The sequence below is a fragment of the Periplaneta americana genome, chromosome 14 (assembly GCF_040183065.1).
Source record: "Periplaneta americana isolate PAMFEO1 chromosome 14, P.americana_PAMFEO1_priV1, whole genome shotgun sequence".
Classification (NCBI taxonomy): Eukaryota; Metazoa; Arthropoda; class Insecta; order Blattodea; family Blattidae; genus Periplaneta; species Periplaneta americana.
Genome location: NC_091130.1, coordinates 87,996,005 through 88,021,553, shown reverse-complemented (window position 1 = coordinate 88,021,553; position 25,549 = coordinate 87,996,005). Strand labels below are relative to the sequence as shown.

The window sequence follows — 25,549 nt, the reverse complement described above, 5'->3', positions numbered from 1 at the left end:
ATTTTGGTTCCTATTTTATGGCAAACAAAGGACAATAACTCAGGGGACATTTGATTATGTTTAGATTTTTTTATAATTTAAAAAATGCCTGTATCAAGTTGAGGTTATTTTATATAAACAAAGGAACAAGTCGTAGATTTACTAAAAATAATTGACATTTCAGTATTATTATTGTCAAAATATTAAGTCAAAGGAAATACAGTTTACCTAATCTACCTTTATATATGTAACACTTGAAGTACAATTACACACAGTAAATGAAGGATGGGTAGAGCAGTGAAATATTCTCTCCGACACTGGAATTCGAACCACACCAGATTCCAATTCCGATCCAGGATTGAATCCTCTCAGTTTAACTGGAACTTAAACTGAGATGATTCAATCCAGCATCGGAATTGGAATCCGGTGTGGCTTAGTGGATAGAGCGTCAGCATGTAGAGCTGAAAACCCGGGTTCGAATCCTGGTGCCGGAGAGAATTTTTCTCCACTCCATCACCACTTCATCACATGGTAACGCTGAATTCCTGCACAGAAATATCATATGTACTTTGGTACATCGCAATAACACACTGTAAAGCAATTCTTCCTCTTCCCCCTGTATGTATGGGAGGAATATGATCTCATAACAGCACACTCTACAGTAGAGTTCAGAAGCAAATTGTGAATATATAAATATTACCATAGACATATTAGGTAACACCAAGGACATCAGTATTCTATGACTCGCTTGAAAATTACTTTCTAAATTTAAGTTTCATAGAGTGAGCATGTAAAGTGCCTAGGTTTGGTATTAATTTAGTAGGAGTTAGTTTTCAAACAAGAGCATCTGACTTCCCACCATCTGTGAAATTATAAAGCGATATTATTTCAATTTTGTGGTTGTGGACAATTTATATTTACAAGTACTTCAACTATCTTATGGAAATCATTTAAATATACCCATATAATACTTTGAAGAACAATTAACATGTTGTCTCAATTGTTCTTTGTGTTCTACTGATTATTTTAAAATTTAATTTATGTAGTAAATATGAAACATAGTAGTGATATTTGCCATGGACAGGAATTGCTGCGAAACTCGAGAGTCACTCACATTTCTAAACTCACAATTAACTAAAAAAATTTAAGCGATGGAAATATTTTTAAGTGGATTTGGAATCAGTGCAAAGATTACTGTAACAATCCGCCTTTCTTCCCTTTTAATAGACAGAAGGTCTTGAGTTCTTTGCCAAGCAAAAATGCTCATTTAACTCACCATAATTCGAAACCAGTAAATATTTGGTGTAGCAGTAACTTTTAAAAGCAATTTCCATTCTTTTTCAACATTTCACTTGCTTTGACCTCCTTTGCCCCAATCATCTAATGTGAAAAATAACAAAGTTTGCCACTAACCAACTTTTGAAACTGTACATGTCTATTTTGAGCAGATCACTTCGAAGTTAGTTTTTTTTTTTTCCACGTTTCAAAAACTATTTTGATTTCGAATTTTTTCTATTCTTTCCTCTGACATTAACCTGTCAATCATAAAAATAACAGTTCAATTGATTGACTATAATAGGAGCTATGATATGATATGCATACACGAAATTTTCGTCTCTGCCACTGCTGCGAATATTTTGCATTGGTGTGGGGAAATGCGAGACTTTCATTACCACTGTACATGCGAAATATTCATTGCTGCCAGAACTGCGAATATTTTGCGTTGGTGTGGGAGGCCTTTAATATAGTCCCAAGCATCATATCCCACCTACCTCAAATCCATTTTAACATTATCCTCCATTGGCCTCCCCAAAGATCGTTTCCCCTCAAGTCTCCCGACTGTTACTCTATATTCATTTCTGGAATCACCCATACATGCAGGGCTACATACCCTGCCCATCTCAAACATCTGGATTTAATGTTCCTAATTAGGTATATTAGATTCTTTGTTGTGTAACTTGCTCCATTCTCCTGTAACCTCATTCCTCTTAGCCCCAAATATTTTCCTAAGCACCTTATTCTTGAATATCCTTAACCTCTGTTCCTTTCTCAAAGTGAGAGTCCAACTGGTAATATAACTGTTCTATAAATTCTAACTTTTAAGTTTTTTTTTTTAAAGCAAACAAGATGACAAAAGTCTTCGCATGCAGGCTTTCACGGCCGGTGTCTAGTTGAAACAGAGCTTCCGGGCTAAGATGCCGTGGTCTACTGGTGCTGACGTTACCAGACGTTTCGTCTACTTCTACGGCAGACATCTTCAGTGGTTAGGTATCCTCGGTCGAAGTCTTCTGCTCGGGATACCTGTAGCAACTGATGACCTGACTGGTTGCTCGTCCTTATTTATAGCGCCGAGACTTGGTGTTCCGTTGTCGCGGCGGTCTGCGCCCGTCAGATCGTGACCTTGGACTGGCCGTGGCGTTGATTGGTCGCGGCGGCTCGCACCTGCTCGGTCCCGGTGGCCTTGGGCTGGTCGTGGCGCACAGTTGTTGCGGCGGTCCGCGCTCGCTAGAGTGCGGTGGCCTTGGGCTGGTTGTTGTGTTCCAATATCGTGGCGGACAGCCCTCGCAGGATTTCGGTTTCCATCCGTCGTACCGTCGCTGTGCACAGGTTTTGTACGAGTCCGTTTCAGGACAGGATGCCAGCAGTTGTTAAGTTTCAGACCCTCTTCTTTACGGTTGAAATTGTTTGGATGTTTATGGATTTCAATCGCTTCCCTGAATAGGCGGGGGAAGTAATTGGACGTGTTACTGAGGATGTCTGTTTCTCGGAACTGTATGTCGTGCCTCCCATGCTGAAACGCATGTTCCGCCACTGCAGATTTATCCAGCTGTCCCAATCTGCAGTTCCGTTCGTGTTCCACTAGTCTAGTTTTGACGCTACGTTGTGTAGTGCCTATGTATACGGCACCGCAGGAGCACGGAATCCTGTATACACCTGCGGCAACCAACTTGTCTCTCTTGTCCTTTACCGATCTCAGCATGTTACGGACTTGTTGGGTTGGCAGGAAAACCGTGTCTACATCGTGCCGGATCGGCAAGATATTAAAACGGCACGATGTAGACACGGTTTTCCTGCCGACCCAACAAGTCCGTAACATGCTGAGATCGGTAAAGGACAAGAGAGACAAGTTGGTTGCCGCAGGTGTATACAGGATTCCGTGCTCCTGCGGTGCCGTATACATAGGCACTACACAACGTAGCGTCAAAACTAGACTAGTGGAACATGAACGGAACTGCAGATTGGGACAGCTGGATAAATCTGCAGTGGCGGAACATGCGTTTCAGGATGGGAGGCACGACATACAGTTCCGAGAAACAGACATCCTCAGTAACACGTCCAATTACTTCCCCCGCCTATTCAGGGAAGCGATTGAAATCCATAAACATCCAAACAATTTCAACCGTAAAGAAGAGGGTCTGAAACTTAACAACTGCTGGCATCCTGTCCTGAAACGGACTCGTACAAAACCTGTGCACAGCGACGGTACGACGGATGGAAACCGAAATCCTGCGAGGGCTGTCCGCCACGATATTGGAACACAACAACCAGCCCAAGGCCACCGCACTCTAGCGAGCGCGGACCGCCGCAACAACTGTGCGCCACGACCAGCCCAAGGCCACCGGGACCGAGCAGGTGCGAGCCGCCGCGACCAATCAACGCCACGGCCAGTCCAAGGTCACGATCTGACGGGCGCGGACCGCCGCGACAACGGAACACCAAGTCTCGGCGCTATAAATAAGGACGAGCAACCAGTCAGGTCATCAGTTGCTACAGGTATCCCGAGCAGAAGACTTCGACCGAGGATACCTAACCACTGAAGATGTCTGCCGTAGAAGTAGACGAAACGTCTGGTAACGTCAGCACCAGTAGACCACGGCATCTTAGCCCGGAAGCTCTGTTTCAACAAGATGACAAAAGCTTTTGAACCGAATAATAGCAGCATTTCCCATATTTATTCTGCGTTTAATTTCCTCTCGAGTGTCATTTATACTTGTTACTGTTGCTTCAAGATATTTGAATTTTTCTACCTCTTCAAAGGATAAATTTTCAGTTTCAGAGGCCTGGAGCATAGTTTTTTTTATTAGGCCCCTTCTTTTCATATATGACAACTAAGCTTATCTTATTTTATTTATACAAAAGTAGAAAGGTATTGATTGACAGTTCAGCGGCTTCAAGGCAACCGCTCAAACTACCAATCAGAGTCTATTGTGACAGGTCGGTGTTGCCAGTTGTTTCACAGCAAGCACATGGCAACCAGCTTTTTAGTTTGGAAGAGTTGAATTTTCGTTTCTGTATCACAGCTGATATTGATGTTTGTCGTGGCTACTGTTTTCATAGTTATTCCTGTGGCATGTGTATTTATGATACCTACTACGTTAAAAAGATGCTACAAGATGCGGACTCTTGCACAACAATGTTTCTTTTCTGCACACTATCGTGAAGAATTTAGGTTTTAAATATAAAAAAATCATTGGCTGCAAGATGTCAATGTAGATAACTGAGAATATATTTGTTGTTTTTAATCTTTCTTCAAGGTTCTGTATAACAAACTTTTACTTAAGTAGGCCTATGCATATAGCTCGGAAAGTCAATAATATTGCATATACGTGAATTTTTAAAATTAATGTCCATATTTTGAGTAACGTAACTTCATTTAGCGATATGATTGTGAAGCTATTAATTTCTTATACACCTTATAGGATCGTCAGAAATAGAATCATTATCACCTTTTGCCTTATTTCAGTCATAAAATGAAATAGGCCTAATTGATTCCACGTCATTATTACTGATATGATACACTACATGCCTCACTATTTTCTGTACTGTTTGTCACATTATGACACTCAGATTTATGTAAGTACGACACTTCTCCACGAGATGATATTAGCTGATGTGAGGTAGTCCGTGCAGCTAAAATCTCTTCCCTTTATAACTTCAATTTATAGCCTGAAATCTTGATTACAGTTTATACTAAGCTTACATATCACATGCACACTATGTACCATAATCACATTCACTCACTGTTTTATTACTTTTATTATTATTATTATTATTATTATTATTATTATTATTATTACTGTTATTATAATTATAATATTTGTGTAGTCATACATCTGATACAAATTTACGAGTTCGCGTCTGCTGCTCAATTCCGACACAGCAGGCGGCTCTATTAGTCACATCGCATAACTTCACAATGTCACTCTCTTCCCGTGTATGTGTGTGTGTGTGTGTGTGAGAACTGTCAATACCTCTCTAGTTTTGTATAGATTGTAATGAGCTGACAGAATAAAGCCATACTATCATCATCATCATCCTCCTCCTCCTCCTCACCCTTCTCTTCTTCCTCCTCCGTACAACAGCAATAATAGTAACAACAAGAATTCACCTAAAATTAATTGTCCTTAATCTATTTATGTCTTTATTTTTCGAAAATTCGTCACTTCCAGATACCCTTCGAAGTTCATTGTTCTCATTAAATCATTTAAAATACACAGAAAATTAAGAGAATCCAGTTTTTCCTGTGAGATGCTACTTCGAAATCAATTGTTTTATCCTTATATGCCAATCCCTTTTTTCTCAAATGTGAAGCTGAAGTGATGGATCCTCTGACAGTTCTCAGCAAGTGCATCTCAGAATTGTCTTTCGTTGCATTAAGTCAGGAGACAGGCTACTCAAATGGTACATGTCAGAGAGCAGCAAAGAAATATGTTTATGAGCATACGAGCTATTCCATCTCAAATCGACCAAAATATAGATAAAATTGACCTTACAATTTCTAAATACAATGAAACTTTTTTTGTACGTAGAGAACTATGATACAATGCTTTGTGCAAAGTTTGAGGTATCAGAACTTCATAGTGTTTATATTAAAAATATTTAAATTTATCGTATTTTCATAAAATTAGCAACTTTAAACTGTTGTAGTTCCGAAACCCTTTCACCCAATGATCAAAATCATGGTTTATTTTGATGCTGAGAAATTAAAATTTATATTGACATATAAACAGACTTTCTTACTTTTTATGGAAATGGAGAAATTTAGATTTTTCTTCATTAAGACGCCTTTGGCTAGGGAAAAAATTTAAAAAATATATAGTTAGAATCCGCTTTGAAAGTACAAATAAACACCTTTTTTACTGATGGTATGTTGGTAAGAAAGTATTGAAAATATCAAATAAAGAAAATAAATAGTACACGCGTGAACTAACCAGCTGACTGTGAGGCGGGAGCTAGCCAAGGTAAGCAAGGCCAGGAGACATAAACACGTGATGTGTCGTCTAGCAGTCATGGCTGTACTAGCTTTATCACAGGTTTTCATAAACACAGGAGTAAAATGACGCCCAACGCTTGCTTATCTTCAGCTCTCGGCCAGTGCGTGCGGTACTGTGCCATTCAAGTCTAAGCGTGTGAAAATAATCTATTTAATACCCTCGAAACTCATTGCCATACCACTAAGCAGACAATTCCGAATCACTCTTAATAATGCAAGGTTTTATTCTCAATATTTTTTTACATTTTTACAATTGGCCAAAAAGCCTAAAAGCAAGTAAAATCAGATTATTTGTCTCTGTGTACAATAATAATGATTACTTCTTAACATAACCTACCAAATGTCAGCTTCAAAATAAGCTCTCGTTCAATGTTCTGCAGTAAATGGTTCCAGAGTTCTAAGCACTGAAAGAGGCTTGTTTTTATAAAATACGCTAAATTTGTCGCTCAATAATACGAAAACCGTTTGACTTTCGATAGTATATTTTTGAAAAAGCACTCCCCTCAGGGCCTTGTATAAGTAGGGAAAAAATTAGAGTATAAAAAATGCGAGGTTTTTTACTGATCGATTTCATGTGGAATAGCCCATACAGAGTGCATGTAGTTCAGGAATTGAAAACCAGACTTGCAAAGCAAGTGGTTCGAAGCTCATCTTACTGTATGAAAGCCCGACATTCTATCCATAACATGGTTTACGGACGAGGATAACAACATTCACGAGGATACATTTCGGAAAATGTCACAGAATATGGTGTGATAGGTACTTGTGTTTGGATGCAATGGAAGGCATTTTGAACATAGTTGCTGTTCAGTTCAAGGCAGTGGCAAACTTTAGCAGTCCATGATTGCACCTATGTGTTGATATGATCAATAGTTATTAGAGATTAAAATGATAAATGTTTGTATGGATTGCCCTGCATTATTTCTTGTTTCCTCAAATAGAATTCAGGAGTCTGAGAGGAATTTTTATTTTTCCTAAATTCTGATTTTGGTTTACATTGGCTCTTCACAATTTAGTAACTGTAGTGGATTCTCCCTGTATGCCAGAAACTTCATTAGACTTTGTTAAATACCATTAACTTTTGAAACTGAAGATTTCTGTGCGTAAAGGAGAGTTACTGCTAGTAATATCTAGACATATACAGTAAGGAGTATTTATCATGATCTGAGCTATGGCTTGGTTACCGCGAGGCACACACTCGTATCTCCGTCACTGATATGACACTTACAATAAGAGTTGTATAACTTGTACTTATTTGTACATAGCTCACATTCATTGCTCAAAATGTCCCTCATTCATGTTTTTATTAAATTTTTATTCACTTTCACAAGTTTTCACTACTGACTGACTATAGCAGCTTTTATGTAGTCTTTGAATTCATTTATTATGTGTGAGTTTTAGAGAAAAAATAATTTTGGATCGATTTCTCCTGAATTGACTTTCTGCAACATCAAATTACAAAAATTCAGTCTCTTAAGATAGTCTTAACTCTTGGACTTCTAGAATTCTGTGTAGTTTTAATTTAAGTAATTTTTGCTCTACCAGCAGAATGCTTACTTATTCTGCTTTCCTATGCCAAACGCCTAAGAAATTTTTGAGGGATGAGTTCTAGTCTTTCGCCAATCTCGTCTAATTTTTCTTCTGTAAGAACATGTTGTCTTCTACGTTTTTTCGATCATTTATAGAACCTATTTGCATAAACTTTTTATAGAGTGTTGTTATTATACAGATACTAGGCAGGGGTTTTTCAGGAAATTTACACGAAATTTGTCTTCTTGTCACACAGATACACACATTCATATAACAATTATGGCATTATCACAAAACATATTGAGCAGTACAAACTTTCAAGAAAAATAGCTTCAACTCACACTACCTACTACACATTACTCGCAACTGATTTGAAAACTGCAGTGTCAGTCTTCATGTGTACGCACCCATGTGTCACACTACTGCCTAGCCATTCCTTCGCCAGATAACAGGCCACTTCTTTGGATATCATTAAATGCTCATCTCTGTACAATGATCGTTATTTATCCTGTTGTATTTCAATAGCTTTCCCTTTTTCTTTTATGGCTCCTTACGCAAATTTGCTTGGAAATTCCATTTTAATTATGGACATGCCTATAGGAACAATTTAACACTACCTCTACACATCGATAATAGTCCTATACCAACAAAAATTAGGAGGTACAAGCACTACCCATCCAGTTTAACAATCAGTACAAAGAGAACTGACATTGTTGTTGACTTTGACTGCTGCATTATTAGTTATTTAAATGTTGTTACAATTTGAGTAAACTGTAGGCTATATGGTCACTAATTGTTACAAGTTGAACACATTAAACTCTGCAATCAACTTATCACTCTGAACTTAAAACAGTAAAGCGCTTTTTGACTCTTTTTGTAACATAATTAATTATGTAATTACCTGTTACAAATGACCAATTTCCTCAATAATTCTGATTTTCTATTGGCAGAGTTTTTATCTGTTTCAATTTTCGAAAGCATGATGTTTCAATTTGCATAAATCACTTAAAAACTTGTTCCTGAATTTTGAGGTCCAGAGCAGAGGCACCATATGCTCCTGCCTAAATCAGGCCCTGCCAATCGGCAGGAACATAAGTGGTCTTATCTCTTAAGTAGGATTCAATAGATCCAAAATCCGAATCATTTGGGAGGATAGAGTGTGACCACTTACCACAAATTTATTGTCAAAAATGTCAATGAAGCAATTTCGTAAGAAATATCTTGCATAGTTTAACTCTATTTCCATCAACATGATTATAAAACTGATTGCTTGTCAACTTCCAGCAAAACTGTTCCCCTGGGTTTGTTGTTTCCACTCCCTCCACACAGCATTGTGGGAATTAGCATCGTGCCCCATGAGTAGCAGCAACCTTTTTCCTTTCCCTTTGGGTTAGTGTCCCCACCTGCCCACACAGTATTGTCGAAGTTAGCATTACACCCCACAAGTAGTGGTAATCTTTTTCCTTCACAGTGCCTCTCCAGTCTGGAAAATAAATCAGGTGGTGGTTCTTCACGTCCATGTGGAAGGTAAATAGAGAAGACTGCCAGTTTCCTGAAGGATCCCTTATGATGGAGAACAATACAAACAACCATTATATTTCCACTACAGAAATCAGCTTGCAAAAATTAAATTATGGTTTATTTAACAATGCTCGCAACTGCCGAGGTTATATCAGTGTTGCCAGTGTGCCGAAATTTTGTCCTGCAGGATTTCTTTTACATGCCAGTAAATCTACTGACATGAGCGTGTCGCATTTAAGCACACTGCCATCGACCTGGGCTGGGATTGAACCCGCAACCTCAAGCACAGAAGGCCTGCGCTATTCAGGCCGTCTAGCTAACAAAAATACATTGATCACTTAATAAAGACTAACTTATGTGTTATATAATATTACCTCTGATTGATGTTCTGGCTGATATGTATGTCTAAATTATCAGACAGTACATCTCACTTGACAATATGTGTCAGAGGAAGAACAATTGTTTGTATGCATCTGAAGTCTGATTAGTAAAATATGTAGCTAATCGGTGATGCATGCATTGGAGGGGGGGAAGGAACTGGCCACCCTACCCCATTATCTCTTGGCCTAGCTGCCTCATGAGCGATGCCTTATTGGTGTTACTTAGGAGGTTCAAACATGTCTTCAGACAATTGTCTAAACAACAATGTGTTGTATACCATAATACGAAAAGAATGTTCAAATGTGCAATAATAAATCACCTACCTGAGCTTTCCAGATCTTCAATTTGTCCCTTATGCAGCCAGGATTTTTGTACACTATAAGAGCCTCTTTAATATCTAACTCTTGGGAGTCTGTACAAGACAGTTCTATTGTTGCAGACACATGGTCTTGATTGGCCTGCAAAATGTTTGTCAACTTGCCTATTTGGTTAAGTGATTTCGCAGTGTCCCCTTCCCCTCTGGATCCATGCTGGCTGTCACTTTATAATGGTCACATTCTAGGTGTTGTTAGTTTTTGGAAAGAGGTAAAGTGAGTGCCAGCAGAACTGTCCCCCTGGGTTTAGTGTTTCCACTTCTCCCCACATAGCATGGCATCCTACAAGTAGCAGCAATCTTTTTTTCCATTCCCCTTGGGTTAATGTTCCCACTTGCCCACACAGTTTTGTGAGAGTTGGCATTGCACCCTACAAGTAGTTGTAACCTTTTTCCTTCACAGTGCCTCTCCAGTCTGGAAAATAATTCAGGTGGTTCTTCATGTTCATGTGGAAGGTAAATAGAGCAGACTACCAGTTTCCTGAAGGATCCTTTATGATGGAGAACAACACAAACAACCATTACATAAGTGGCGAAGCTACATTCAACTGGGTATTCTAAAGTTCAAACCTTATATTTTTTTGTAGATAAATTCCAGTCGGGGTGTTTTTCGCTCTGCAAAGATGTCAATGATGCGTTCTTTGAAGATGTCGTCCCTGGAAAGACTGTTTAACAAACCCTTCTCAATAGCCAGGGTACTCAAATTGCTTAGTTTAGAATCTGACATGGAGTTCCTTAAAAATGTCGTAACTCTCTTCAGTGCGCTCATACTTCGTTCACTCGACACAGTAGATACAGGGAAGGTGAGAATCAATCTTATGAGCCGCACTGTTTCTTGATGGATAGGCCATTGTTCAAAAAATATTTCAGCAACAAACCTGCAGGCAAATGCTTTGTTTGGTCAGAATAAGCGTTCGTTAGTTCATGTTGAAGCTGTTCACTGTCAAAGTATGGATAGTTTTTTTTTACCAATGCACTCAACTTAAGTGACGGAAACACTGATCTGTAAGCAGGGAACTGTTTTTCATCGAGTAATTCAACAAAATTAAAGTTTTTAATATCTTAAAATCTCGATTCCATCTGTATCACTATGGTATCAATTATTTCAGAAGCTAGGACTTGTAGTGTCATAAATTATCCTGATCCTGCCTGAGTGTCTTGGCATCTTTGATGCACTCCTCAACAGTTTCCTGATTTCTAAGAGATTTTACATTTGTTACAGCAAGTTTTACTTCATGATTGCAAATGCTGATATTTGATGTACACTTTATTTGCAACACAATGTATAAGTGGTCAATGTAAACAAATAATATTTTCCGCAGTTGCGAGCGTCGTTAAATAAACCATAATTTAATTTTCTAGGAGGAAGGTAACTATATACATAGAAGTCACAATGATAAGAGGATAGATAGGATGAAGACCATAATAATAAATTACAATGAAAGCAGTATGATAGTGTAGTGGTAAAATTTTCTAGCAATAACAATAAACGCACAGTCTGTAACATTTTATTAGATTTGGTTTTCTTAACTGATCGGCATTATAGGTCTATTTACACGAGTTCTGAGTGTACGTCTACTGTCACGGCGCTTGGCAGGATGGTATCTGTAGGGGGCTGCAGCTGGTTGGGAGACATAGAAGTTGGATAGTGACTCACTTCTTTGCTTAACATTTAAAATTTCAGGGGCCAAAAAGATCTGCGATACTTTTTTTTAATACCATAATTTCACACACACTGACAGATTGCAGCGTTGCCAACCATGGCCGAATTCGGCTAAACGTAGCTTTTAGCAGAATGGTCGTAGTCGAATGGCAAAGTGTAGCCTAATGAGATTCGATCGAATGACAATTTGTGTATGCTCAATTTTATGTGTAAACACATTCTTCTATCAAATTTTATTTTCTCACACTCTAATAGCCATAACAAGTTTCTCACTTCCTCAAAAAAAAATTACGAAAACATAATAGAAAATTTAAGGTAGGACTGAATTCCGGACACTGCGACCATTATTTATGGCAAGGAAAACTTCATTATTTTCAGTTTTCTTTTCCTATTATGTGAATTGCGCCCATTGCTAAACGGTCAATTCCTGGATTCGTGAATTCGCCGACACCAGCCTGACAGTGTCTTTATTAGGAGTCGTCTATGCAACAAAAATGAACTGGCCCTAAATTAATGAATGACATATCCAACACATCCGCCTTCCAACATTGTTACTATAACGTAGGTCATGGATTCTGTTTCTGAATGTATGTGGCTTCATTTTGGTATTTGTAGCTGAATTTCGGGACGTTTGTAGCAGACTCGCTAGTATTGAGGTTGGTAATGCTGAATGACACTTTTTTCTTTCGTGACCCTTTCTATTACCTTTTTCTTTTCTCTTTTTCTGTTTTCCAGCTTTCTTAAACTAGTACGTACACAACACCCATGCCCAACGCGGGACTCGAACCCATAACCTTTCGGAACAAGCGATAGAGATATGCCATGGCCCTACTGCTTCAGCCATCCAGGTCGGCAACATTTTCAGAGCCTAGGCTCTTCACAGAGCATTCTAGCATTAGTGACGTTTGCAAGCACTTCGGTTGGAGCATGCGCATATGCTTTATCTGCTGTAGCGAGCCTCATTTGAAACAGTATCAGTGAGTAGCCACAATGTAGTGGCTGGTTCCACGCCGAGGAGCTGGCGTCAATCCTTCCGTAACTAGAGAGCGTAATACTAGAGAGATTTCATTTACCTGTACCAAGGGAAAACGGGAAAATGTAAATGCGCTTATTTCTTGAAAATCCAATGGGTATTCTAAGGCTCACAGATTACCCTTCAGCTTCGCCCCTGCATTACATCTCCACTATTGAAATCAGCTAGCAAGAATACATTGATCACTCTTATAATAAGAATATACAGGGTGTCTCACCTAATTCTGTGACCTCAAATATTTTCGAAATGAAACAAAATGTGAAAAATCTACTTGCGCAGACATGTACTCATGTTAGGGGCTCACACAATGGGAGGATATACACAATCCAAAAACTTAAAACAATATCACTTTCAACTCAAAATTACTTTTTTTCCTTAATGGAACATGTGAACTGAAAACTAGAGATATAATTAGTGATAACAGATTTAGTTTCAATTCTCTAAACCTCATACCTTCTGAAATAACTAAACTTTTAAAAGGTGGCAATGGAGGCACTGCTTGTGTCATTATGCAAAGAGTGTAGTAAGCTGTACACACAGTAAGGATTACTTGCAATATCTCTGTACTAAAAACATGCATTAAACATTAAATAAAACAATATCAGTACAGCATACTCTACTTGGTGTACTAGTGTCATCTGATTTGATCTGCAGTATGTCTGTCAGTGTCAAACAGGTAAATACCATAGTAATATTTTGTTTATGGATGAAGCTTCCTTCACAAATCATGGTAATGTGAATTTGAGGAACATGCACTACTGGTTCGTGCAAAACCCCACTGATTTCGCGAGGTAGCTCATCAACAGCAGTGGAGTTTCAATGTTTTGTGGGGTATCATTGGCAACCATATTGTAGGCCCCTATTTTTATAAGGAAACATTAAACGGACAGCGATACGCATCATTTCTTCAAGACACTCTACTCCTTCTAATACAGGACGTGAAATTGGAAACTCTTCTATCAGTGTGGTTTCAGCATGATGAGTGTCTCGCAAACTTCGCACATGTTTGCAGAGAAGTAGTGGATGCAAAGTTTCCAAGTTGACTGATAGGACAGAGTGGTCCTGTGAGATGGTCAGCTCCATCCTCCGACTTAACGCCATTAGATTTTTTTCTCTGAGGTGCAGTGAAAGATAGAGTGTATCAGGAAGTCCCAATGACACTAGAGAATTTGCAACAGTGTATTACTGCGGAATGTGTGGCAATATCTGCAGAAACACTGCTATCTGTGCAACGCTCTCTTGTTCACCATCTCAATAAGTGTATTGATGCAAACAGTGGCAACTTTGAACATCTGCTAAAGTGACTCTGTTTCATCAGAAAAGACGTTACTGATTATTTGTGAGTGCATTTTCTGTGCTGGAAGTTTCTTGAGCTACATGCCACTAATATTTTTGTTTAGGAATGTAAAACCGCTTCCATTATCAGTAATTATACCGCTAGTGTTCAGTTCAATAGAAAAAACATACATGTTCCATTTAAAAAAAGGGAACTTTGAGTTGAAAGCGATATTGTTTTAAGTTTTTGGATTGTGCATACTCTTCAGTGTGTGAGCCCCTGAGATGGGTACATGCCTGTGCAAGTACATTTTTCACATCTTGTTTCATTTCGAAAATATTTGAGGTTGCAGAGTTAGGTGAGACACTCTGTATATTATATACCGTAATACGAGAAGAAGGTTTGAAGGTTTGTGTGATAATAAATCACCCCACCTGAGCTTTCAAGATCTTTAATTTGTCCCTCAAGCAGCCAGCATTTTTGTATGGTATAAGGGCCACTTTAATATCTAACTCTTAGAGTCGTGTACAAAACAGTCCTATTGTTGCAGACACATGCTCTTGATTGGCCTGCAAAATGTTTGTCAACTTGCCTATTTCATTGAGTGATTTCGCAGTGTCCCCTTCCCCTCTGGATCCATGCTGACTGTCACTTTATAAAGGTCTCATTCTAGGGGTCATTTTCGTTAGGTTACCCTATTTGAATGCTACAACAACAGTAACAATAATACTTACTGGCTTTTAAGAAACCTGGAGGTTCATTGCCGCCCTCACATAAGCCCACCATTGGTCCCTATCCTGAGCAAGATTAATCCAGTCTCTATCATATCCCACCTCTCTCAAATACTTTTTAATATTATCTTCCCATCTATGTCTCGGCCTCCCCAAAGGTCTTTTTCCCTCTGGCCTCCCAACTAACACTCTATATGCATTTCTGGATTCGCCCATACGTGCTACATGCCCTGCCTATCTCAAACATCTGGATTTAAAATGTTATGTTTTATTTACCGACGCTCGCAACTGCAGAGGTTATATCAGCATCGCCGGATGTGCCGGAATTTTGTCCCGCAGGAGTTCTTTTACATGCCAGTAAATCTACTGATATGAGCCTGTCGCATTTAAGTACACTTAAATGCCATTGACCTGGCCCGGGACTGAACCCACAACCTTGGGCATAGAAGGCCAGTGCTATACCAACTCTCCAACCAGGTCGACTCTGGATTTAATGTTCCTAATTGTCAGGTGAAGAATACAATGTGTGCAGTTCTGTGTTGTGTAACTTTCTCCATTCTCCTGTAACATCATCCCTCTTAGCCCCAAATATTTTCCTAAGCACCTTATTCTCAAACACCCTTAACCTATGTTCCTCTCTCAAAGTGAAAGTCCAAGTTTCACAACCATAGAGAACAACCGGTAATATAACTGTTTTATAAATTCTCATCTTTCAGATTTTTTGACAGCAGACTGGATGATAAAAACTTCTCAACCGAATAATAACAGGCATTTCCCATATTTATTCTGTGTTTAATTTCCTCCCGAGTATCGTTTATATTTGTTACTGTTGCTCCCAGATATTTTAATTTTTCCACCTCTTCAAAAGATAAATTTCCAATTTTTATATTTCCATTTCGTACAATATTCTCGTCCCAAGACATAATCATATACTTTATCTTTTCGGAATTTACTTTCAAACCTATCTCTTTACTTGCTTCAAGTAAAATTCCCGTGTTTTCCCTAATCGTTTGTGGATTTTCTCCTAACATATTCACGTCATCCGCATAGACAAGCAGCTGATATAACCCATTCATTTCCAAACCCTCTCTATTATCCTGGACTTTCCTAATGGCATACTCTAGAGCAAAGTTAAAAAGTAAAGGTAATAGTGCATCTCCTTGCTTTAGCCTACAGTGAATTGGAAACGCATCTGACAGAAACTGACCTATACAGACTCTGCTGTACGTTTCACTGAGACACATTTTAATTAATCAAAGTAGTTTCTTGGCAATACCAAATTCAATAAGAATATCATGATAACCTTCTCTCTTAACCGAGTCAGATGCCTTTTTGAAATCTATGAATAACTGATGCACTGTACCCTTGTACTCCCATTTTTTCTCCATTATCTGTCGAATACAAAATATCTGATCAATAGTTGATCTATTACCCCTAAAACCACACTGATGATCCCCAATAATTTCATCTACATATGGAGTTAATCTTCTCAAAGAATATTGGACAAAATTTTGTACAACGTCAACAAAAGTGATATTCCTCCAAAGTTACTACAGTTAGTCTCGTCCCCCTTCTTAAAGATAGGTACGATTATGGATTCCTTCCATTGTTCTGGTACAATTTCCTTTTTCCAAACAGCAAGTACAAGCTTATAAATTTCGTTAATTAATGCACTTCCACCCTCTTGTATTCATTCTGGTAATAATAATAAATAAAATGAAAGAAAACAATGCTAACAAATGATTAAGGTTAGCGTGAATTACTCTTAATTAACAGAAGTAATTTTTATTTTCTCTGTGTAAATGTATGTTTTTATTAGCACTGCAATTAGGTATAGTCCCAGTGGCAGTGATATATAGTATGTGGAGTGTTGTTTCAAATCGTATTAAATACATCCTCGATCGAAATTTAGTTTGAAGCAATTTCGCATAGCGGAGACGGTATTTTATAAGACCATGATCTCATATTGGAACAATTCGTATTCTTTCCTGCCTTTTTTCTATGATGAAAATTATGTGTCGGATCAAATCATATTATGTACAACTCCCATTAGTTAGAATCTTAAATGGACAGCGTTGACCAGCATGCTGTACCATCCCACCGTTATTGAGTTTCCCGTTGTTTTAGAACATTGTGATTATCAGGCTATGTACAGTAACAAAATCTATTAAGAGTGGTAAGGGAATCGGAGAGAGGAAAGGTGGTGCCCAAAGGAGAGCACTATATGTAGCTAAGAAGAGGGGATTAGTGTAATTTATCTCTAAATTAAGAGCAAGTGATCCACATCTGTGGAGAAACAGTGAGCGCATCTGGCCACAAAACCAGGTGGCCCCGGTTTGATTCCCATTCAGGGCAAGTTACCTGGTTGAGGTTTTTTCCGGTGTTTTCCCTCAACCCAATATGAGCAAATGCTGGGTAACTATTGGTGCTGGACCCGGACTCATTTCACTGGCATTATCACCTTTACTTCATTCAGACACTAAATAACCTAAGATGTTGATAAAGCGTCGTAAAATAATCTACTAAAAAAAGAACAAGGGACAAGACAATTAGCTTTCTATGCTCCCTCTGTAACTGATAAAGCTTTACAGAAGCCAAATTTCTTTACATGGAATGAAGCACAGGCTTGGCATTGCGCTATTGAAGTGGCATCTTGTGTCACTACATTTTTCAGTGAATTGAATTTCGACAGTTCCACCAAATGCATTAAGCTGTTCACCGATGAATGCGGTGGACAAAATAGCATGCACATTTTAATAATTAAAAAAAAAAAAAAAATGAGATCTGTAGTTATACTGTTACTATTAAGGGGAAAGATAATTTTATTATACACTGATGGCTAATGCCTAGTTTTATTTTTTCTTGCTCCATGGTTTTTAATGTTTATTTTAAGAGTTTTGTACATGCTCTTGGTCTTTGGCTTCAAATAAAAGCACCTCCTCAGATTTCTGAAATTCTGTTAGTTTTTCTGGTAAGAGGCATTCTTTTCTAGCAGCTGACAGAGCCTTTGGGCTAGTAGAAAAGGTTCTGTGTAAGAAGAATGAAATTCTTACTCTTGAGGAGTATAAGGCGATATATGAAATAGTGGGGACAGTAAAATATTTAGACACAGATTGGCATGTCAGTGATTTCAAGCTCTTGGCTAATGAATTTCATAACCTCAATGGCATAAAAGAAATGAATAATGCTGAAGAAATGCGAGAAGAATGGGAATGTGTATATCACTTTCAAAGTGAAACCTACATACTGATGTGACGATCCATCTAAATCATGTGCTCGTCTGATGAAACGTGGTATGTTTATGGATCATGTCAAAGTACCTCCGAAAGTCACCACCTTGAGATCAATCAGTGATGCCAAAAAATCTGACTTGCGAAACCTACTCAGAAGTAGATTCGGAGACACTCAGAAGTAGATTCGGAGACAATTGGAAAGAGGTTGATTCACTGAAATTGTATGATTTTGTTATTAATACAAATCAGATTACTGAAAATGAAAACAATGAGAATGAAGAATGTGATTGTTTGCATGAAGAACCACGTATAGGTAGAATTTAAAATGTTAATGAAATTGTGTATGCAGTCTGAAACAATGATTAATACATTTTTCAGTGTTCATGCCACATTTCATAAATTTGTTACAAACCTTACTTACTTAAATATTGTAATACTGTATTTTAATACAAATCTTTACAACACATTTTTTATACTTTTGTTGTAAAGCTTATAAAAATGTGTAATATTGTAATGCAAGTGTTCAGATGTTTCGTAATTTTGTTATTAAAGCTTACTTAGACATTGTAGTAAATAATAAAAGTGTTCACACCATATGTAATAATTTTGCTATAAAGCTTAATAAAATACTGATATATAAGGATTGAAGAATAAAGTATACAGGGTGGGTACAATGTCCCATTACTCCCTATTATTATGTGTCATGAGAATAATGGGAACATACTGACTCTTCAGACATTTAGATATACACAGTTAGTGTACAGTGGCTATTTTGTTTACTCCCTATTATTATGTGTCATGAGAATAATGGGGAACATACTGACTCTTCAGACATTTAGATATACACAGTTAGTGTACAGTGGCTATTTTGTTTGTATGTTTGAATTATGACTGGAATTACATCAATAGTGTGCATATTTGAGGTATTTAAGATATTTAAGGGGGTAACTGAACTTTGTGCTCATCCTGTAGATGCCATAATTATTTAAAATTTATATTCAGTGTGAGTTAGAGATCGACTCGGGTGACCGCACAATCCAAAGTATGTCTCTTTAGGCAGCTTGGTCCAAAGGGTTGCAGGTATGAAACTCGCCGTCCCTGATCATTATTTTCCAGCAGAAAGCAATAAAAACTATTGATGTATCATCCTACCTAGTATGCTGCTGTAAGAACCACAGGAAAAAACTGCCTAATGACAGGGCACAATTCAGCGTGGTTTATAGTTGCAAATCGTATTATGTCACAAAATTGCTTCAAAACGTATTAAATCCATTGTGACGGTGCAAAACATATTATGTGCAAACTTCAATTGACAATATCTTGCATTAGATTAAACAATCAGTGTCAATGTTTATTACATTTGGTGTCATTTCACAATGCCTAAAAAGTGACATTAAGATATTTAAAATTTTTCCATTATCTTAGCCGTGAAATATTTTTCACATTTCCTATAAAATTTGTTTCTCTGCATTTAATATGATTTGAAACGACACTCCACATAATATAATAACATTACAATGGTTATAGCAATAAAATAACATAGACAGAATCCTTACCAAACTTAGAACTAGATTCCATGCCATTCTACATCTTAGGGAGATGTTTGATTTTCTCAGTGGGAACAATTTTCAAAACCTAACTAAAGAGGACCTGCAATTACAAGCCGGAAAATTGGCAGATTTTTACAACAGTGACATTGACAAAGATGAATTCCTCCTAGAAGTTGAGAGCTTCAAGTTTCATGCTCTGAACTTGGATCCGAAAATGAAGATGTGCTCATCAACAGAAATCTACATAATGAACTCCATGGTACTTACCCTAACTCACTACCTGTCTACCTGCCTGAGAATCTTTCTCATGCTACCAATATCTATGGCATCTAATGAGAGAAGGTTTAGCAAGTTGAAACTTATAGAAACCTATGTAAGGAATTTAACCAAGAAACAGCACCTAACAAATTTAAGCATAATTAATATTGAGCACGAAATAGCTCATAAATTGTCTTATGAAGACATAATACAAATATCTGCAGCAAAACAAGCTTATAAAGTTAAGCTGTAATCACTATGTCATGACTGTTGAAAATAATTTTTGTACAAAGTTAAAACTATGTGTGATGAAAAATACATTTTAAGGGTATGAAAAACGTGAAACATTAACTTTGTTACTTATGCTCTGTATGTTAAAATGTTTCAACACCTTATATGATATAATATTTAATGCTATGCTTCTAAACATAATGTTTTTTAATTAACTACCTAGTTGTAGTATACTAAGCATTCCAAATACAGAGGGGGAGATGCCAAATAATTGTCTTTCCCCAGGTGCATTGTAGTCTAGTTTCATCATTGGTGGTGATTATGACAACCGATTTCCAGTAATCTGGAGTGCTACAATTATTTATGGCTATATTAAAAATTCGCATTAAGTGTGGTATCATGGCTTCACTTCCTAACTTTATCATTTTTGTGGGAACATCATCTGGACCATGCAATTTTCGGTTTGTAGCCTTTTTATTCTGTTTCGAAAACTTTTAGCCGTTATTTCGAACATCTCAGTGTTTTATTTGTGAAAAACAAATGCATAAATAGATGTATTGTACATAACTTTCTTTAATCAAAAAACAGTAGGTCTATTGTGTCATTCTCTGTCAAATCAATACAGGTCACAACCTGATCCCATTTAATTTTCATAAAACTCAAGTTAGTATAAAGTTAATTAATTTATTTATTCGAATGACAGGTACATAGATAACTTATCTTTGGCCTTAACACAACCTCAAGATTAAAACAATTAGCTTGATACAACTTAGAATTAAATCTAATAAAGGAACTAAACAAAAACCTTAAAGAACTAAGAACTAGAGGCATGAGGGTTCTCGCTTCCCAGTATCTGGCACATTCTGTCAGTGATTTTAGAGCTGGGCAGCATTGGAGATGATCCCTATTCATTGCTTCTTGAAGGTCACAAAGGGTACAGGTTGGATGTTGATAAATACCGAAACGGCAGAGATGCTGCGCCAAGCAGTCATGTCCAGTTGCAAGGCGGAAATGGGCGACTGCCAATCTTCTTGGTTTGTTATTGATAGAAGGTCCCTTCTCCAGTGTTTACCATATGTTTTTTCTGCAATCTCATGGGAGTGGATGTTGTGGGCAACTTCTTTGATGTATAATTTTATTGCTTGGAAGGGTGTTGGTTTAGGAGATGTTTGTAAAATTTTAGCACCTTTTTTTGCCAAGGCATCGGCCTGCTCATTGCCAAATAAGTTGCAGTGTCCGGGGACCCACTGTAGTACCACGATTTTGTGTTTTGCTTGTAATAGTTGTGTGGCATTTTGACAGTCTTGGATAGAATAAGACTCAGGGTCTGAGGAACCTACAGATTCTATGGCTGCTTTGGAGTCGCACAGGATGGCGACATTCTTGAATTTAGTTTGATGACATATCAGTTGAGTTAAGGCTAGCCTGATAGCTTCAATTTCACCATCATAAGCTGACCTATGGGTGCCTACCACTGTATAGAAAGCAAAGATATCACTGTATACACCGGCACCAACATTAATATCATCCTCCGTTTTGAATTCATCTGTATAAACTTAAAGCCAATCAGTTTCTGGATAATTGAGGTTAATTGTTTCAAGAGCCAGGGATCTTAATATATCTACTGGTGTTTCTTTTTTACAAACAGCATCTTCCAAATCTATGGAGAATAAGATGGAGTTAGAAAGTATTGGATTTAAAAATTGAGGAAGAGGTTCTGGAGTATTAAAAGTCTGATATATTTCCCTCAGTTCCATGACTTTTTGTATAAATCCGTGCTGTTTTTTCAGTCTTCTTTCGACATTATGATAAGATTCCCAGAATTGGTCTCCTGGAATTCTCAATAGCTTTTTGTATAGAATTAGTGCCTTCTCTTCAATTAATCTATGAATTGGTTTAAATCCTGTTAAAAGGAGCATGGCATTAATTGGAGTGGTTTTGACTCCACCAGTGAGGAGGCATAGAGCTTGGTTTTGCACTTGATTGATTTTATCTAATACTGTCTCCGAAACTGTTATTAGAGGTTCACAACAGTACAATATTTGAGGTAGTATATACATTTTATATACTATTTGTAGGATAGTGCGGTCACAACCCCATTTTGAACCTGTAATTCGTTTAATTACATTTAACTGTTTGGATGATGAGAATATAATTTTTTGTGCCTGGTGAGACCATTTTAGTTTCCTATCAAAGGACACTCCTAAATACGTAAATACATCTGTTTGATGAAGTGGAATATCTTTGTATCTTAGGTTAGGGTGTATGGCTTGATGACTTAAAGAGAAGCTTTGAAACTTAGTTTTAGTCATATTTACATTCATGTTATTGTGGTTACACCAATGTTCCAGGATGTTGAGTGCTATGTTAAGAATGTTAGTTGTTTCTGATTCAGCTTTTCTTTTGATGTTTCAGTATAAAAGACTAAATCATCCGCATACAATAGACATCTTATGTTGGGTATAGATTTTAATTCCTGAATTAAATCATTTACGAGGCCTGGCTAAAAAGTATCCGACCTTTAGCCAGAAAAAATATTTCAAATACCTGACGGGGTTGGGACCCTAATCCCCTTCAAAGTAGGCCCCTTGGTGCTTGCACACACTTAGCCCACTGATCCTTCCACTGCCGGAAACACCTCTGGAAGTCTTCTTTTGGAATGGTGTTCAGCTCCGTCGTCGCGTTCCGCATTATCTCTTCTCTACTCTCAAAACAGGATCCTTTCAGTGGTGTCTTCAATTTTGGAAACAACCAGAAGTCGCAAGGAGCCAGGTTTGGAGAGTAGGGAGGTTGGCGAACGGTTGTAATTCCATGTTTGGCCAAGAAAGTGTGGATCAATTGGGATGAATGTGCGGGGGCATTGTCATGATGCAAGTGCCAGTTGTTCGCCGTCCACATGTCTGGTCTTTTGCGCTGAACTGCATCATGGAGTCGCCGGAGAACATCGTGATAGTACTCCTTTGTCACCGTTTGTCCTTCCGGTGCATATTCGTGATGCACAATTCCACGGACATCAAAGAAAACAGTCAGCATCACCTTGATTTTGCTTCGCACCTGCCGCGCTTTCTTCGGCCTTGGAGACTTGGGATGCTTCCATTGCGACGACTGTCTTTTTGTTTCTGGGTCGTACCTGTACACCCATGACTCATCTCCAGTTATCACAGTGTTCAGAAACCCAGGATCAGTGTTGGCGGTGTCCAGAAGGTCCTGTGCAACGTCACGACGGAGGTCTTTTTGTTCCGGGGACAACAACTTGGGCACGAATTTCGCAGCCACTCGGTTCATGTTCAAATCATCACGCAAAATTGCATGTGCAGAATCTTTACTCACTCCAACCTCTTCGGCAATCTCCCGCACGGTCAAACGACGATCTGCCATCACCAAATTTCGCACCCTCTCAACAAAAGCTGCACTCCGAGCAGTTTGGGGCCTGCCACAACGCTGCTCACTCTCCGCTGATGTGCGGCCATCTTTGAATCGGTTGAACCACTCCTTAATTTATGTTACACCCATCGCATCTTCCCCAAACACCTGCTGAATCTTACGAATTGTTTGACTTTGAGAATCACCAAGCTTTTGACAAAATTTGATGCAGTATCTTTGCTCAATTCGTTCAGTCATCTTGCGAGAAAACTAAATCCGACAAACACTTAGAACAGCACCTTACTTGGCGACCACCAGCCAGTGACTGGCACAAGCGAATGCGGTGAAAAAATTAAAGCGTGCGCATTATGGTTCCTCCTTCCACCGTGCACAGTGGCGCTGCCTTAGAATCACTACTTTGCGCGGGAAAATTTAAGGTTGGATACATTTTAGACAGGCCTCGTATGTATAGAACAAAATGCAACTTAATACTGCTCCTTGAGGAACGCCAGTTTGCAATAAATTGCTTCTTGAAAGGGAAGATCCAAAACAGACTTTACATGAACGTTGATCAATGAAAGCCTTTAACCATCGAAGCATATTAGATTTAATGTCTAATTGAGCAAGTTTGTATATCAGTTTCTCTCTCCAAACTGTATCATGCAGCAGTAAAATCAACAGAGACTGCAGTAAATATGTTACCGCTATCTAAGGCATCCTTTATGTCCTGACTAAATTTAGTAACTTGCTGAACAGTCGATCTATGCTTCCTGAATCCAGCTTGTTCATAAGCTAATAATTTATTAAATTCAATATACCAGTTTAACCTTTGAGAGACTATGTGTTCCATTAACTTTGCCATTACACTAGTTAACGAGATTGGTCTATAATTTGCCATACATGTAGGATATTTACCTTTTTTAAAAATCGGAATGACAACAGCACTCTTCCATTGGGATGATATTAATCCTGTAGATCAGATTTTGTTAAAAAAAAAACAAGAGTGGTTCGTTTAGCCTCTATTCCTAGATGTTTGATGAACTCGGGATGAATTTTGTCTTCTCCTAGTGTTTTCTTGTTTTTCAGGATTCTTATTGCCTTGTTGAGTTCTTTCATTGTAACAGGATTGTTGAAAATATCATCTGATAAAGTATCCCCCTCATTTATGAGATCTGATGTTTTATTTTTATACTTTACCTTCTCATTTATGAGATCTGATGTTTTATTTTTAATTACTTTGGATTGCTTTCTTGCTTGAGTACCTTTCTTTTGTGCCTGAGCATAGTGATGGGGAAAAGCATTGGCAATTTCTGTATCAGAGTGAAGCAGATTGTTACCAACCAATATTGGTTCTTTTTTGGGTACAGATTTATTCTGTTGCATATTGGAAAGAAATTTATAATATTTTGAGCTGTCTTTTTGAAAGTTGAAATTAGATATGAAGTCATTAAATGAATTTCTTTTGGCTTCTAGAATAGATTTTTTCAGGAGTGCTGCCTTTTGTCTCCAAGCATGGATATCCTCCATATTCTTTGATTGCTCAGCATTTTTACGCAGGTTGTCCTGTTGCTTTTTAATCTCATCAAGGTTTTTAGACCAGAAACATTTATATTTTTTAACAGATCCTCTAGGAATATTTTGCTTCGCACATCTCAATATTTTTGCGTTCATTTTTTATATATTTTACTGGGATGTTCAGTGAGATCAATGTTTTTCTCATGTAATTTACTTTCCAGAGACTTCGAGAAGTTGGTCCAATTAGCTAGTTGCAAGGTACTGGAGTTCAATAGATCTTCTATTTCTTTCCCTGCTGCATTCGAGTCATTGTAGCCCCATGTTCGGGAATGGGCATTGAAATCTCCTATTAATATTGTCGTATTAGTAATGTGAAGATTTGAGAAATTAGGTTTATTATTAGGACTATATATAGCATAAATTTTAAAATGGCAGCCTAGCTTCCATATGTTTAATTCTACAATTTAGCTTTTGTCTTCTGTGGAACCCATTTCTTTTACTGGTTTAAAATCAGTATTCTTGTCTTTAAGTCCAACTAAAATGCCACTAGCGATTTGCCTATATTTACCCATGAGATATAGTGTGTAGCCCTTGAACTGGTAACGAGGTAGCAAATCGTCTGTAAGATTAGATTCCAT

The 25,549-nt window shown here is 37.8% G+C and overlaps 1 protein-coding gene across 1 annotated transcript in view; it reads left to right on the top strand.

Moving 5' to 3' along the window:
* The window catches only part of Taf9 (TBP-associated factor 9), a 177,151-nt gene that overhangs the window by 36,582 nt on the left and 115,020 nt on the right, over positions 1-25,549 (top strand). The window contains exon 2 of the mRNA XM_069845708.1: positions 9,255-9,310. The gene's annotated coding sequence lies outside the window, so the exon portion shown is untranslated. The remainder of the gene's footprint in view (positions 1-9,254; positions 9,311-25,549) is intronic.